The 14,578-nt window shown below is 31.4% G+C and overlaps 1 protein-coding gene across 1 annotated transcript in view; it reads left to right on the plus strand.

The window, feature by feature from the left end:
• Nucleotides 1-14,578, plus strand: part of LOC123698597 (acetylcholine receptor subunit alpha-like 1) — a 204,427-nt gene that overhangs the window by 157,405 nt on the left and 32,444 nt on the right. The gene's annotated exons all lie outside the window — the stretch shown is intronic.

Consider the following 14,578-nt stretch of genomic DNA (forward strand, 5'->3'; position numbering starts at 1 on the left):
CCAGTAGTTTATGTTTGAAAACCATACATACATACAAACCTTTCCTCTTTATAATATTAGTATAGAAAAGCACACGTTATTAATAATATGTTGTGTTTATAACATTGTGAATCGAAACGATCAATTTTTTTACATGATCCTCTTCAAATTGTTCTACTGATGTTATAAATGCGCATGTTGCTAGGGGCTACACAATTTTTTAACAATTGCAAAGAATTGTTATTTTTTAACCGGACAGTTTTTCTATATTCTAAAAATCGTATTGAAATATAAATAAAAATGGTCCTAGACATTTAAAAATAAATCCCATGAAAAATATTGAATAGAAACACAAGAGCGTTGTCGATCAACCGTAACAGTATCATGTTACTATAATAGATCACAGAGTATGTATGGACAATATTGATGTGCACATTATTATAATTTTTAAAGCGAATATACCATACATTTTGTATAGAAAAAGGAATATTTATAACATTGAAAATTTTAAATATGAAAATATATGGGATTCCTTTGTGGTTTTCGCGATGGTAATATCTTTATTATAACTACCCAATGGCGCTTGTTGTTGTTGTATAAATATTTTTTCTAAATGTAAAAGTAGATCGATTAATTCTCTTATTATTTAATGAAATTGTAAATAACACTCAAAACTATAATCGATAGAATTGCATATATAAAACTACTTATATCATTTTCATATTCAATTACGAAAGTTGAAACAAATCCGATAAAACAACCGAACGTGAGCCAAAAATATTCCACTGTTTATGAACGTTTCAAATAACAGAAACATAACAGAACTTTGCCGATATAATAAAACTAGTTTGGCCCTTTTAATCTTTCTCCATTAGATATTTTCCTCGTAAATTACCATAAAATCCGACGTAACAAAGTTTAACGAGATCACGACCCTTTGTGACTCCGCTGGGTTATAATTTAATTCTAAATTCGTTCGCCTAAATAGTTTTCTAATCGTGACAGCCGTTGGGTGGAGCTACTAATTATATTTATAAAGTACCTAGGTTGTATTCGCGACTTGATATAATGCGCTCTTTTCTGTTCACGAAATAACGAATTTACTTGCTTTTATATTAGCTTCAGAACAAGCATTGCCCCACGTGGTATGCTTCCAAAAAGAAGATGTGTTGTGCTTTCCCCTTAAAAATTTAAAAAATATCTAGGGCTTAGTTTATTAGCCTCAGATATCTAGTCTTAATCTCTTTAAAAATAAATTCTATTTGATTAATCATGGTAAAGGTTTAATTTTTATTATAGGTAGTAAAATAACGCAATAACTCATTCCGTATTAATCTAAGCCCATATTATATTAATAGTTAAATGGATTAATCATGAAATCCCTAAGAGGTTTGCTTTAGGTATAGAAAAGAGACTTCATAGAAAAAAGGATTTCAATAAAGTTATGCGGCTTCTTTACAATGGTTTAATCACAATAATTGCTAATTAAATTTCTACTTGATTCTTGATAAAAATATGTATTAGCTTTTTACTTTTATATGTATAGAAGGTACTTGGATCACCTGATGTCTATATGAATTAATCCTCCCTTAACTGCACACAAAATTTCATGAAAATCGCAAAAGCAGTTACCAAAATTCAGATTAGATATTTACACATATTTTACAAACAAGAATATTTCGTTTCAAGGTATTTTAAAGATTAATAAACTAGATCAGCTCAATCATCATTCTTCGTACAGCCATCACACGAACAGTAAACGCGTGGAGTTTTAGTTTTCATAAAATGTAATTTTCCCGAAGAATATTCCTTTATTTTCTTTATTTTCAAATCTCTTCTGATTAACAACAAAACAAAAGAAATCGGTCCTCATAATAACGAAGAGAATTGGATAGGTAATAATTTAAAACATATTATTATGTTTCGTTTCCTTAACTAGCCTCATGAAACATGTACTAAAGATCGCTCATAATAAGCCACTTCCAGTCACGTCATGTAAGCCGAAGCTCGAAAACCTCCCCCTTCGTTATAAAGGTACACTAAGTTTAAAGTTCCCGATCCATGGGATTAGGGTCTGTTATTAGATACTAATTAGAGGCGTACAACAAACTTTTAACATAATGAAGTAGTGGTCGGTTTATGATAATATTTTAGTACATGATAACTATTCAGGTTTTTCATAGAAATATTGCAGTATTAAGTGGTTTGTGAATTCTATGTAATTATTGTTGTAGAGTTATATATGTCGTGAACAGTATCTTTACTTAATTTTTACATAAGATATTTTAACATTCATACAGACGTTCAATATTTTAGGCACTTACTGATATTAGAATCAATAATATATCTATCTGACTATAAGCGTTTCATATTATAAAGATAACACGTATAAAGTATTTACCACAGACATAGATATTAATGTATGTCTGTGGTATTCACATTTAGCCTGTGTCTCTTTAAAGTATTATCATTACACACTGGGCTACCTTTTTTATAGTGGGGAAATCTTCCAAAGATACCCACGGCCCCCGGGGAAGGAGCCGTGGATTATGTCGGATTCTTACCGACTAAAACCCCCCATTGTTCCGTCGAGCCGCTTTAATCATGGGGCCGTGGGTATTGGTTGGAATTCTTCCGCGACCCCCTCGCCGGCAGACACTGGGCTACCTATTCATACGCACTATCCCACTTCTGATCAATTATTTTAATTCATACTAACTAACAATATTAATAATAATTTTACACACACTATTCCTATACAATTAACCGCTAACTAAGATATTATTACCAAGCAAGTTAAATGCAGGAGCGCATGAAGGAACTGTACGGCTTAAATTAGCATTAATTTAACACAAAGTAAAGCTTCTGCAATATGTAGGTTACTCTACGATGTGTAATTAATAACATGCATAAATTATCATATGAAAACTTTATGGTAGTATTTTTGTAAAATATTTTTTTGCGTTGATTACTGTCTAGTACCCATTAACGATTGAGATTATATTTTGTTAAGTATCTACTAGTTCTAGTAAAAAACACACGGGCAATTATAATTAAAAAGAACCAGAGCCGAAACCTCCGTTAAATTTTTTTTATAAATTTAGAAAATCTTATTGCGCATAAGAATTATTATGCTCTGAAAGTAGCTCTTTATAATGAGCAATGCGGTAATTTAGCTGCCGTATTTAATACATAAAGTATAGAAGTTCTTAGTACTGAAATAACAATTTACTAAATAGCACTCATCCCTTGAATAATATATGCAAGCAAAGTGCACTCCTCAATGATACCTAAAATATCTCAACGAACCAATACTTTGAATTGGATTTATACCGTGAACTGTACTTTAAGTCGATTAGATATGAAAGGAAATTTGTATTTCAAAGGCTCGTGCAATATTTACAGCTATTTCAAAGAAGTGGCTATTTGCATATCAAAATCTGAAAGAGTGCAGTCTGGGAGTTTGAGCGTCTTTTATACGTACAATTTTATCTAATCAATATTCAAGTAGGTTTAAATAAGCGAATGCGGTTAATGTTAAATATAGTTCCACTGGTTGATGGGTTAGAGCTTCTGAAATAAGCCTTCGAATGAATAATTAATAACTCTTTCTATTTATAGAGGTAGATATATTGAAATAAAATGTTTAGTTTTTTAAAAAATATTTTGAGATAAAAAAAATTATGAATTTATGAAATGTAACTAGCCCATTCCTTTCTATTGGACACAAGATTTTATACTTTCATAGTACTTTACATCAATAATTATTATCCATGGCTGTTGATCTTCAACTGTACAAAAATATTTGGCCACAAATTCCTCTGATACACGAATACAATATAAATTTTGCTTTAATATTAGCAGTGCATCTCTCATCTAATATTAAACGTCTAGTGAAAAAGTTGTCAAACTTGTTGGTCATTCAACAAGTGTCCCCAGAGCTGTCGGAAACTAATAAACAGCTACGGTACAGATAATAAAATTAAACGATTTCGCTTGAATTCAATGTCCTTTTAAATGTGGGGATGTGCTCAGTTTTGTGAGATATTTTATAAGTGTTTGTACGTCTTAAACAGTGAACATTTGCATGCAGTTCTCAGTCAATTGTGATACTGTTTCACCTTCGTGGCTCCGCTCCTGTTGGTCTTAGCGTGATGATATATAGCCTTCCTCGATGAATGGGCTATCTAACACCGAAAGCATTTTTCAAATCGGACCAGCATTCCTGAGATTAGCGCGTTCAAACAAACAAACTCTTCACCTTTATTATATTAGTATAAGATGTTAGTATAATGCACGCCCAAAACGTTGTATGCTAAGCCACAGATAATATAATACTGGATAAACGTTACATGAGTTATGCAAATACATTAATACTGGATGGGCCACAACAGTTTGGTTTCCCTGGAGACATTGTTGGAACTATCTAATGCATTATTGAACAGTATACAGTCTATTCTTGGCATGACCATTTTGATGTGACCTGCGTTTAGGAATTTATGATTTTTTTATGTAATTACAAATAAGCATTTTCATTGAAAAAGCATCAACACTGATGTCAGTGATAAAAAGGTTTAAAGTTCTTTATATTATGTAGGGCCCTGTGAATTTACTTATAGCACTCTGGAATCGTTTAACTTACAATAATAATAAATATGTACCAATAAGACATTTAAAATTGTGTTTATGATTCATAACAAGTTAATTTTTATAATTGCTGAAATAACTTTTGGCAAACATTCTAAACTCCATGGAATATCTATTCGACCTTTCCTCTGAACCACTTAAAATATTATATGAAATAAATAATTAATCTTTTCTCAATAGCATACAAACAATCAACTGTCTCAAACAACCTCTTCACAAAGTACCTACTAACTTATAAGCATTCGAGAAGACACAATGAAGTGAGTTTATCGACACCGCCTTACAGTTATATTTAAAGTCTGTTCACAAATATTCATCATGCAGATAGCTGTCGCTGACCATTTGTTTTAGGATGAGGTCAATCGATATATAAAGCCAGCCACTGACGACCCTTCTGTAAAGCTATTCATAATCAGACTTTGTCCGTCCTTTGAAAATTTTCTTTATTGTTTCAATTTTACGCTGTGTATTGTTCAGAGATTGCTTTGAATGTTTTAATTTTGTAAGCAAAATTATAACGTTCTTATTAAATTGTAGTTTAATCTCAATTTTTTTAACTTTTATCTATTGTCTAAAATATTCAGGTAATTATAAAAAAAATGATGAATAAATCTATATTGTGTGCGTATATTCGAAAGTTGGAAAACCCTTCAATTTCTCACTATATTTTTGATCGAAAAAAGCTGAGTTTGGTCCTAGAAAGTTACATCAAATATAAAATTTAACTGATTCGTATTAAAATAATCTATTCGCTCCACTAGTCCAAAAGTACAGACCACTGAACATATGAATTCAATTCATACATAATATCCTATGAAGCTGAAAAGAAATGTATCTAACCTATATGTCTAGCTATAAAAGCACAAAACATTAAACACCTAATGTAAATCACTAATTTACAAACAACATTAACCTCAAAAACATTCAAGTAAAAACACGTTTAATATTCAAAACCTAAGTAAACCCGAAACTCAACAAACCTAGAAGCAGCACCTTTTAAAAGATTATCACAAATTCATGTCGTTGAACAGGTATTCAGGCGAAAAGTGTCTTTAAAGCAAGTATTTAATGGCTGTATTTGCTTGTACCTTTTGGAATATGCTAACAGATGAACCGATATGAGTTAGAGCTTTAGGTTAGTTCAATGGAATTTGTTGTCAGAGTTAGGTAGTGTTAATTGTTCGCAGTGCAGGCTTTAATCATCCACTGCAACTCAAAGTTGAGTAACAGTTTAAAATTTAAGTTCAAATTAGCCGTAATTTGGCGTGAGATTTAATTATAACTGCCGTTTTAATTTTTGTTTGCAACTTCTGAAACTCGATTTAAATATGGAAAAGAGGAATGTTAAATGTTAGAAATGTTATGCGTGTTTGTTTTTATCGTAGTTATCTGAATAAAAACATGTGGGTGAAGAAGCTTTTAATTGTATGTGACTCAAATTAAAACTATTCATAATATACAGACTGTTTTAAAATAAATCTCTAGTCAATGCCTCTATATTTTAATTGTTTTTGTTATTTTATCTAATATAGCATTTAAATGCAGTAAAAGTTTTGAAAATACGAAAGAATTGAATTATTAAAATTAAATTAAGCAGGTTTAAACGCACATCCCATTTCAGTCTTTTAATAACATCTAACACACAGAACACAACTAAGATTTATTATGTCAACGTATTTAAATAATGCTATATATAAGAAACTTAGTAAATTGTGAAATACGCGCTTTCAAATATCGTCTCAACTCTCACGATCAAATGTTTCCTATTCTTTCGCCTCATAAAAACATTCTAGTATCTATTTAATGAATCAGTTCGTATATCTATACTAATATTATAAAGCGGAAAAGTTTGTTTGTTTGAACTCGCTAATCTCAGGAACTACTGATCCGATTTGAAAAATTGCAGCTAGTACGTAATAGTTATCCTGTAAAGCAAAAACTCCAAACCAAATAGCTCACAGATGACCTCGATTAGCTGAACTCATTAAACTACATCACTAGTGCATTTGTCTCACTCAATTTACCAAAAGGGTCCAAGGGTCAGGAAATGAAGCCGCGATAGATGACCGGATTGTGGACGAATGGGAAATTGTGTATCGATTTTATTTTTACATGTTTAATCAAGGCAAGGGTTGAATGTGTGGTAGGAAGTTATTGATAACCGCTTAACTTTACTTGAAAAATTGTTTTATTTTGTTCACAAGGAAAAATAATAAGCATAGGTATATAGTTTTCAAGTGAAACTTCTTTAGGTGCGTTGAGCGTATTTCAATGTCGTGTCATGGCAGTAGCGGCAGTACCAATCACATCATGGAGTAATTCAACGATTTTGGTATCTTTGAATCTTGCCAAATAAGTTTCACTTCTGACACGTGCTTGGCACACACGCTCTTTTTTATATAAATATATGTTAGTGATTGTGCTATATCTATTGGTAAGGTAATGTCCGCGTCGCGGTCGGTACGAAATATCAATAATTACGCGTAGCTTCAACATTAAGTATCATTAATCCTTTATCTTCATTTCCTAATCCTTTTATCAAAGCCTTTATCACTTAACAAAATTACGTAGATAACATTATTTATACATAATTTATGACGTCGATACACAGGTAAGAACCTAACCGATACATTATGCAAACATGTCTGAAATATTCGAGCTTACCAATCCCTCATTCTAGACAGCCATTGAACCTATCTAGGTCCTGGAACGTGTCATAACTGGCATACAGTGTCCCACATACATGAATGCTACATACATACATCCATACATACATACGCTCCACTAAGATGCATAATAGAAATGCCGTGGCTTGAACCCGAATCTTCCCTAAATACTTGGGAAAATACGCCTGACTTTATCGTAGTGTGTAGTGTATGTGACTATGTTTTTACAATGGGAGTAAAGAAGATTTTTGTTGTACTGAATACTTTATTATGGTATTTTTAAATTTCATTTGGCTATGAATTACTGTCAAGTTGGTATGTTTTAACAATTTATTGTGATAATGTTGAATTTAGAGGCTTTTACGTAAATATAGATGATAATTTGATCATCTAGAAAAGTATTTTGTATGATTTTCAAAGAAAATAATAATAGAAACAAATAAGATTTGTGTAACGCAAGCATCGATATTTCTTTGTATAATTTTTGACAATTCAAATTACTTTTTCCTTTGAATTTTCTTCGAAATATCGGTATAAAATTAAATAAATTATTCTCAATTATATAGACAATTTTAATTAAATAGTTAAAATATACACTAATATATAATACTAGCTTCCGCCCGCGACTCCGTCCGCGCGGATGTCGGTCTTTGCGTGGATGGTTTATTTCTCCGTTTTGAGTAACTCGGACAATGACATCTTATAAATATCTATTGGACCCAAATACGGCTAGGTCTATAATAATACGCAACGTGTGTTCGCGGTACCTACTACAGAACAACGTCTATGGATAACTGAAAAATTAAGATTAATTTTTTTTCTACGTATTTTTCCAGGATAAAAAGTATCCTATTTTACGCCCAGGATAATAAGGTATAATTATACCAAGTTTCATCGAAATCGAACCGGTAGTTTTCACGTGATGTCTTCACATACAGACAGACAGACAGACAAACAGACAGACAGACAGACAAAAATTTTTTTAATCACATATTTGGGTTTGGTATCGATCCAGTAACACCCCCTGCTAGTTATTTTTTCAATATTTTCAATGTACAGAATCGACCCTTCTACAGATTTATTATATTATGTATAGATATCTCAAGAAAAACTCAATAATTATAATAGTGACTTTCATTACACCATACTTACGTATCTTTTTGTACGGTATAATAAAGTATTATTTGTAGGTAATGTTTATATCAAAGCTTTGCCAAAAACTATTGAAGTAATAAAAATATTTCATGAGAAAATAGAGGTTTTGTTTAGAACTTTTCATATTTAACTTGCCCGGTCTTTTGATAGTGGGTAATAATGTTTTTATAACATTCTTGAGTATAACATGAATTTCGTAATTTTTTATTACAGTGTCATAGGGCTTGTATGCTGAAACTGCTATTAAATAGTTTGAGCAAGAAAAAGGATAGATAGTTTTTTAATATAATAGTGTTATATATTGTATTTATTAAGTTATGTTGGGTACATAATATAATTTTTGTAAGCAATACGTTATAAAAACTGTAGGATACTTTTTTTCCATTTATGTATTGTACAAGCTTAGAAATTATAATCAGCTTATGTCATATATTATTTTACTTTTATATCAATTCTTAAGCTTATATAGCTTATATTCCAAAGCAGACTTTTAAATTATTGTAAAACAGGTAGGTAATCAAAAAATTTTTGAGATTAATAAATAAATTAATATTATAATCTGTACAAGGTTTTAGAACAGATATCACAGAACAGACAGATCTTCAAGACTTACGTTGCTTACAATACCTTACATTGAAAACAATACACTACATTCTACAACATACACTCAGCCTCAATCCAAGGCATTCCAAATGCGACAATTTACTTGCACCAAATTTTAGAGCTAGCAGTTTTATCGCAAATCCAAAGGGATTTCAATCAAGAAGATGGATGATAGGTTAATCTGGGAGATCAATGGGCCGGGTAGGGCCGGGAAGGAATGTTCCATTATTTACACATATATATATGCAAACAAATACGCAACAATTCAAAGATAATCTTGATATACGTCACCACAACGGTGGTAAAAGTTCGCTTATCTTTCGGTTGTGGGGAATTAAATTTATCTGAGAGTTTGATTAAAACGTTTTTGTTGTAGGTGTGAATTGTTTTTAACGTTTTAAAGCGTTAAATGAGTTATTTAAAGTAATATGTATGAATAATATAATCCTCGACTCTATATTGAAAAAAATATAGATCGCTCAATCCAATAATCTACTGATATTTAGGGCCGATTTTTCAAAAGTACTACACGAACCTTAGATTACAAAATAAAATACACGAACATTTTAAAATGTCACCTGTAATCTGTCAAATACGGACAATTAGAATACATAATATTTGAAATGGTAATACGTTATTCGATGAATAAGTTTTTACCAACGATTGAAAAATAAGCCCTAAGGCCCGATTTTTCAATCCTTAGTTAAAATTTACCCGTCCAATAAAGTATTACACGATAATATTAAAATGTCACCTATAAACTGTCAAATAAAGGCAAGAAGAAAATATTTTTGAAATGGTAGTTTAATACGATATTCGACGAATAAGTTTTAACCAACGATTGAAAAATCAGTCCTAAGTCTAATAATTTAGTAAAATAATATAATTGTTATCTTGTTTTGTTTGAATAATATATTGCAGTTTTAATCCTGGGTATTTTTAATTCTTATGATCTTCCTGACTTAAATATTCCCACACAAATGTACAATTAATAATGTGAAACTTCTATATTCCTTTTTCCTCCTATTTCCTAATGTTAGAGATTTATTTTCATTTCCTTAACTAAATATTTCATCTTCCCTTTTCCGTTGAAATCAAGTGAAGCTAAAAGAATTTCACCATAAACAACAATTCTCACTGCCCTAATGAAAACCAACATGAATCCTCCATGATTAAAAGCTAAACTTAAACACTATTTCTCCAAACATAATAAAGCTTTCGCACTAAGTTTTCTTCACTTAGAGAGTAAATGAGAAATTGTAAGCCTGTTTACACTACACTCGGTTTATAAATTGTTCTACCTTTGAAGCTATCAGCTAATGAGGATTTATTGACGTCGCAGAAGTTTTATTAAAAATGAAAATATTTTTATTAAACTCTCATATTTCTTCGCAGCTAGATGATTAATAGGCTGCCCTTTTATTTGCAAGTTGTGTAAGTTGCAGTTTTAATAAATGTACATTATGAAAAATTGCTAGGTATTAAAATTGTCCCCAAGTTAGGTAAAGTTTTAAAATGTTTATTTTTATGAAGTTATTGAAACTTTACATTACTAACATTTAAGGTGACATTTTCCTAATAGTTTGAGACTGGTTTAAAAATATACAACAAATTAACACATTAATTTTGTAAAATTACAGCTAAACTTTATGCTAACACGGAAATATTATTAGAGAAAAAATTCAAAAACATTAAAAATTATTATTATTATTATTTCGATAATAAAAGCATGCCTCAGTGTGAATTGGGTCACGCTGACATCGCTCCCGGGTCTGCCACACCCTCACAGAAGCTTGGCGCCAACGCGGTTATATACCGACAAACTGAACTTACTAAAGAAGCCGGAATAAAAACAAAGCATAGATAATAAAGTACCCTTCTTATCAATTAATCTTGCCCTTGTATCACAGCTATGTGTATTTAAAGGAATCCATGGAAACTAAACAAACGAATTTTCAAATAACTATTTTTCTTTTTGTAACACATTACCTGCATTACATGCAGCATTCCAATACCATGCCCAGGAACCACCAAATGCCAATCCCATTGTATTACTTTAATTTAAATACTTCCGTCTGTTCTCGAACCTTCTAGAACGTTCGAGAACATTCTGGAACGACAAGAGACATTCGAAATAATTAACAGAAAGATCCAAACATTTAGCTGCACAGCTGCTGGGTATTGAAATAATTATTTTCGCTCCACTCCGGTATGTGTGTCATCTTAAATCACTGCGCTCGCTGTTATTGTTTGCACTTACTGCATTATTCCCTGAGGAGTATCTTGTATGAGATGCATTTCTCATTTTCAATGTTGACAGAATGTAAATTAGGATCTCGACGATTTTAATAAAGATCCCTCAAGGCGAAGCTTGGTTAGAGCCCTATTGGGCGTGGCGTCACATTTTATTAATGATAGATTTCGCGTGCGGTTTTCGGTTTAATCCTTTGATGAATTCTGTTTCAATTACTTTGAATTGATCCTTGATCTCTCTTGTCTTCTTTTGACTTATTGACATTCAGATATCAATAAGGAGATAATATAGTCGTTGCGTAGTTTGATTAAGGGCCGATTTTTCAATGCTTGGATAAAACTTATTCGTCGAATAATGTATAAAACTATCATTTTAAAAACGTATTCTAATTCGTATTTGACAGTTTACGTGACATTTTAATATTATCGTGTAATACTTTATTGGACGGATAAGTTTTATCCAAGCATTGAAAAATCGGCCCTTACATGAAGTAACTATTTAATAATAATATAATATCTACTGCATCTAATGTATCTAAAAAACGTATATTTCCTGCCCTGGCTTGGCAAAAGACACGGGTTAAAATCCTCGTAATCTAACTTCTTCTATTCTTTAAAAAAAAAATCATTTAAATAACATTTCAATGCTACAAAACTAAATATCAAATGTATGGTTTAATATCTAAGTGGATAATTAAAGACTCATAATACGATTAATCCTATGACATGTAACTATGAGTCGTTATTTATATTAATGAAAGCAGTATCTTCGTGTCATGGCTAACGATATACTAATACTTTAACGTTAGAGACCAGTCTCTCTGTTGAATACAAATTGTCACATCTACCATGTCAATGGAAGTGAATTAATTGCTTCCTTACTGTTGAAGTACTTGATAGTTATTTTGAGTTAACAGGCCGTAGTAAACTACAAATTATAGTTTATTTATTTTTATGAAGACTGTGATATTCAAACTACAGTACCCTGTATAACTTTTAAGAACACAGGGTATATTCATCTATTGTAATAGATTCCATAATTAGGCAAAGCATGTAAAGATCTATTTATTATGTATTACATTATCAAGCAAAGTCTTACAGAAAGTCTTACCGGGCGTAACCTGTGCGAGTGGCTAGTATGTTATTAACCCATTGAGCCCCGAGCGAGCGGCCCGATCGGTCCACGACACAATAGATTTTCTATTGTGTCTGTGATTCCGGGGCCTAAGTTATTAATGAATAATAATTTTCGCTATATTAAACTGAAAAAACTTCAACTTTTTTAAATTTTCATGCGCCGAAAAATACAATGTGAGTATAGAATCCAGTCAGAAGTAACTTTTCGCTAATACTCGGGGGAATTTTTACAATCGTCTCAACGTTAATACATTTAATTCGGCCACAAAGCCCAGTAAGACCCGCTCGGATAAACCTTATTTTATATTGATCTCTTTAGTGTGGAGTTCACTGAGAAGGGATAACTAATTTTTATTTGAAATTTGTGAAATTCATGTTCATTTTCAATGATAGGGTTCATTTTCATGTCAGTATTGATTTAAATTACAGTGTTGTATATAAAAAGGTATATATTTGGGAATTGCCAATGAATAAAAAGATTCAAAATAATTATTAGAAATGTATCTAAACTAATATGGAGCTAAAGTTTATAAAAACAAAAGAGATAAACTCTTGTGGCATTAAAACTTCTAACGGAAAAAACTAGCCATAAAAAGTACGCTTAAAATTTGTTGTGAATCAATATAATATATATTGTCTTTGTTCCTCATTAAATACACAAAGCATTATCAGCCACGAGCATTCCCAAACACAGATGACAGTACAATATCGAAATACAACATTCGCAAATGAACAAACACAAACAAATTAGGACTTACCAAACAGAGGATCACTCTCATCCAATTTAATTAGGGTCACAATATACAACGATAAGGGAAAATCGACAGACCTCAAGCCATTGCTTCTGCGCTCTACCGTAAAAGGGTAGCTAGTTTATTTTGAAGACCCTCTCAGGCGTTGATTTTAAATGTTTTAAGCGAAAACAATTTGCGATGTAAAGTTTCGAGCGAATTCGGCTGACTTTAGTGATAATTAAATTGGTGAAAGTTTTGTTTGGGTGATGCGACATTTTTTGTAGCGTGTGCTTTTCGAATAATTGTGTTGTTTTCTTGTTATTTTAATGGAAATTTAAGCGATTTTATTGTTTGATATAAGTGTCCAATGAGCTCTAAGTAGATATATTATACATTTATGAGAATGATATCATAATGCGTAAAGTATAATAGAAATGATATTTATTAAATGTCGCAATTGTACAGAAATTATACGAAGAACGGTACTCAATATCAAATAATAAAATACCGTTTCGAAATAAGCTTTATACAACAATAACCTCCGAATAAATAGAACGTAATAAAATTACTTCCAGAATATTCCACAAATCTGTTTCTTTACATGTGAAAAATATATTTCAAGCACAATAATTTCAACGAAGCAGGCGTGACAAGAGAATCCTGTATCCTCGTCCTAACATATGCATGAATACTTTTATTTGTGGAAATAAAAAGGGCTCGGTTATTTCATGTTCTAGAAGACATTTATGATGTAGTATATTTCTCGTACCTTCGAGGGACGCGGGGAAACAGGACGAGGTTACATTATGTAAACCCTTAAATTTTGGGGTGTAATGGTTCTTGTCATTTAAATCAAACGTATTTTTCGTGAATATAAAGGGAAATTCTAACATGGTTGTCTACGTGTTAGTGCGTGTCTTAAAATAGTGTTATGGTGCATTGTACCTTATTATAATTGGGTGATAATTTTGAAAATTATACCAATTTTTAACGATGTTTTCTGTATGACGGTACTTCATTTAATATTATTATAATACCATGAATATAAACATATGAGTACTAGTAAGAATAGGATATAAAGTCACAGTCCACTTCAAGTAAAAGCCACCTTGAACACACCCAAAGTATGAGACGCAATCTCAAAACGAAATCCAAAAGCACGAGCAACTCGAATCGAAAGCCGTGCCAAAGAGTAGGTATAAGTCGACAGATCAACTTGGAATACCGCCAGTATCGTTCTGCGTACAATGAAAAATCTTTAGCCTGTGGCATTGTAAATTCGGTTACGTCTCTGGCGGCCCAATTCAGTGGTTATCATTTTTATTCTTACAGTACATTGAACGATTATACCATTTTGCCGGATAATAAGGATGTATTAAATGTGAACATTTTTCATTTAGCTTC

The sequence above is a fragment of the Colias croceus genome, chromosome 16 (assembly GCF_905220415.1).
Source record: "Colias croceus chromosome 16, ilColCroc2.1".
Classification (NCBI taxonomy): domain Eukaryota; kingdom Metazoa; phylum Arthropoda; class Insecta; order Lepidoptera; family Pieridae; genus Colias; species Colias croceus.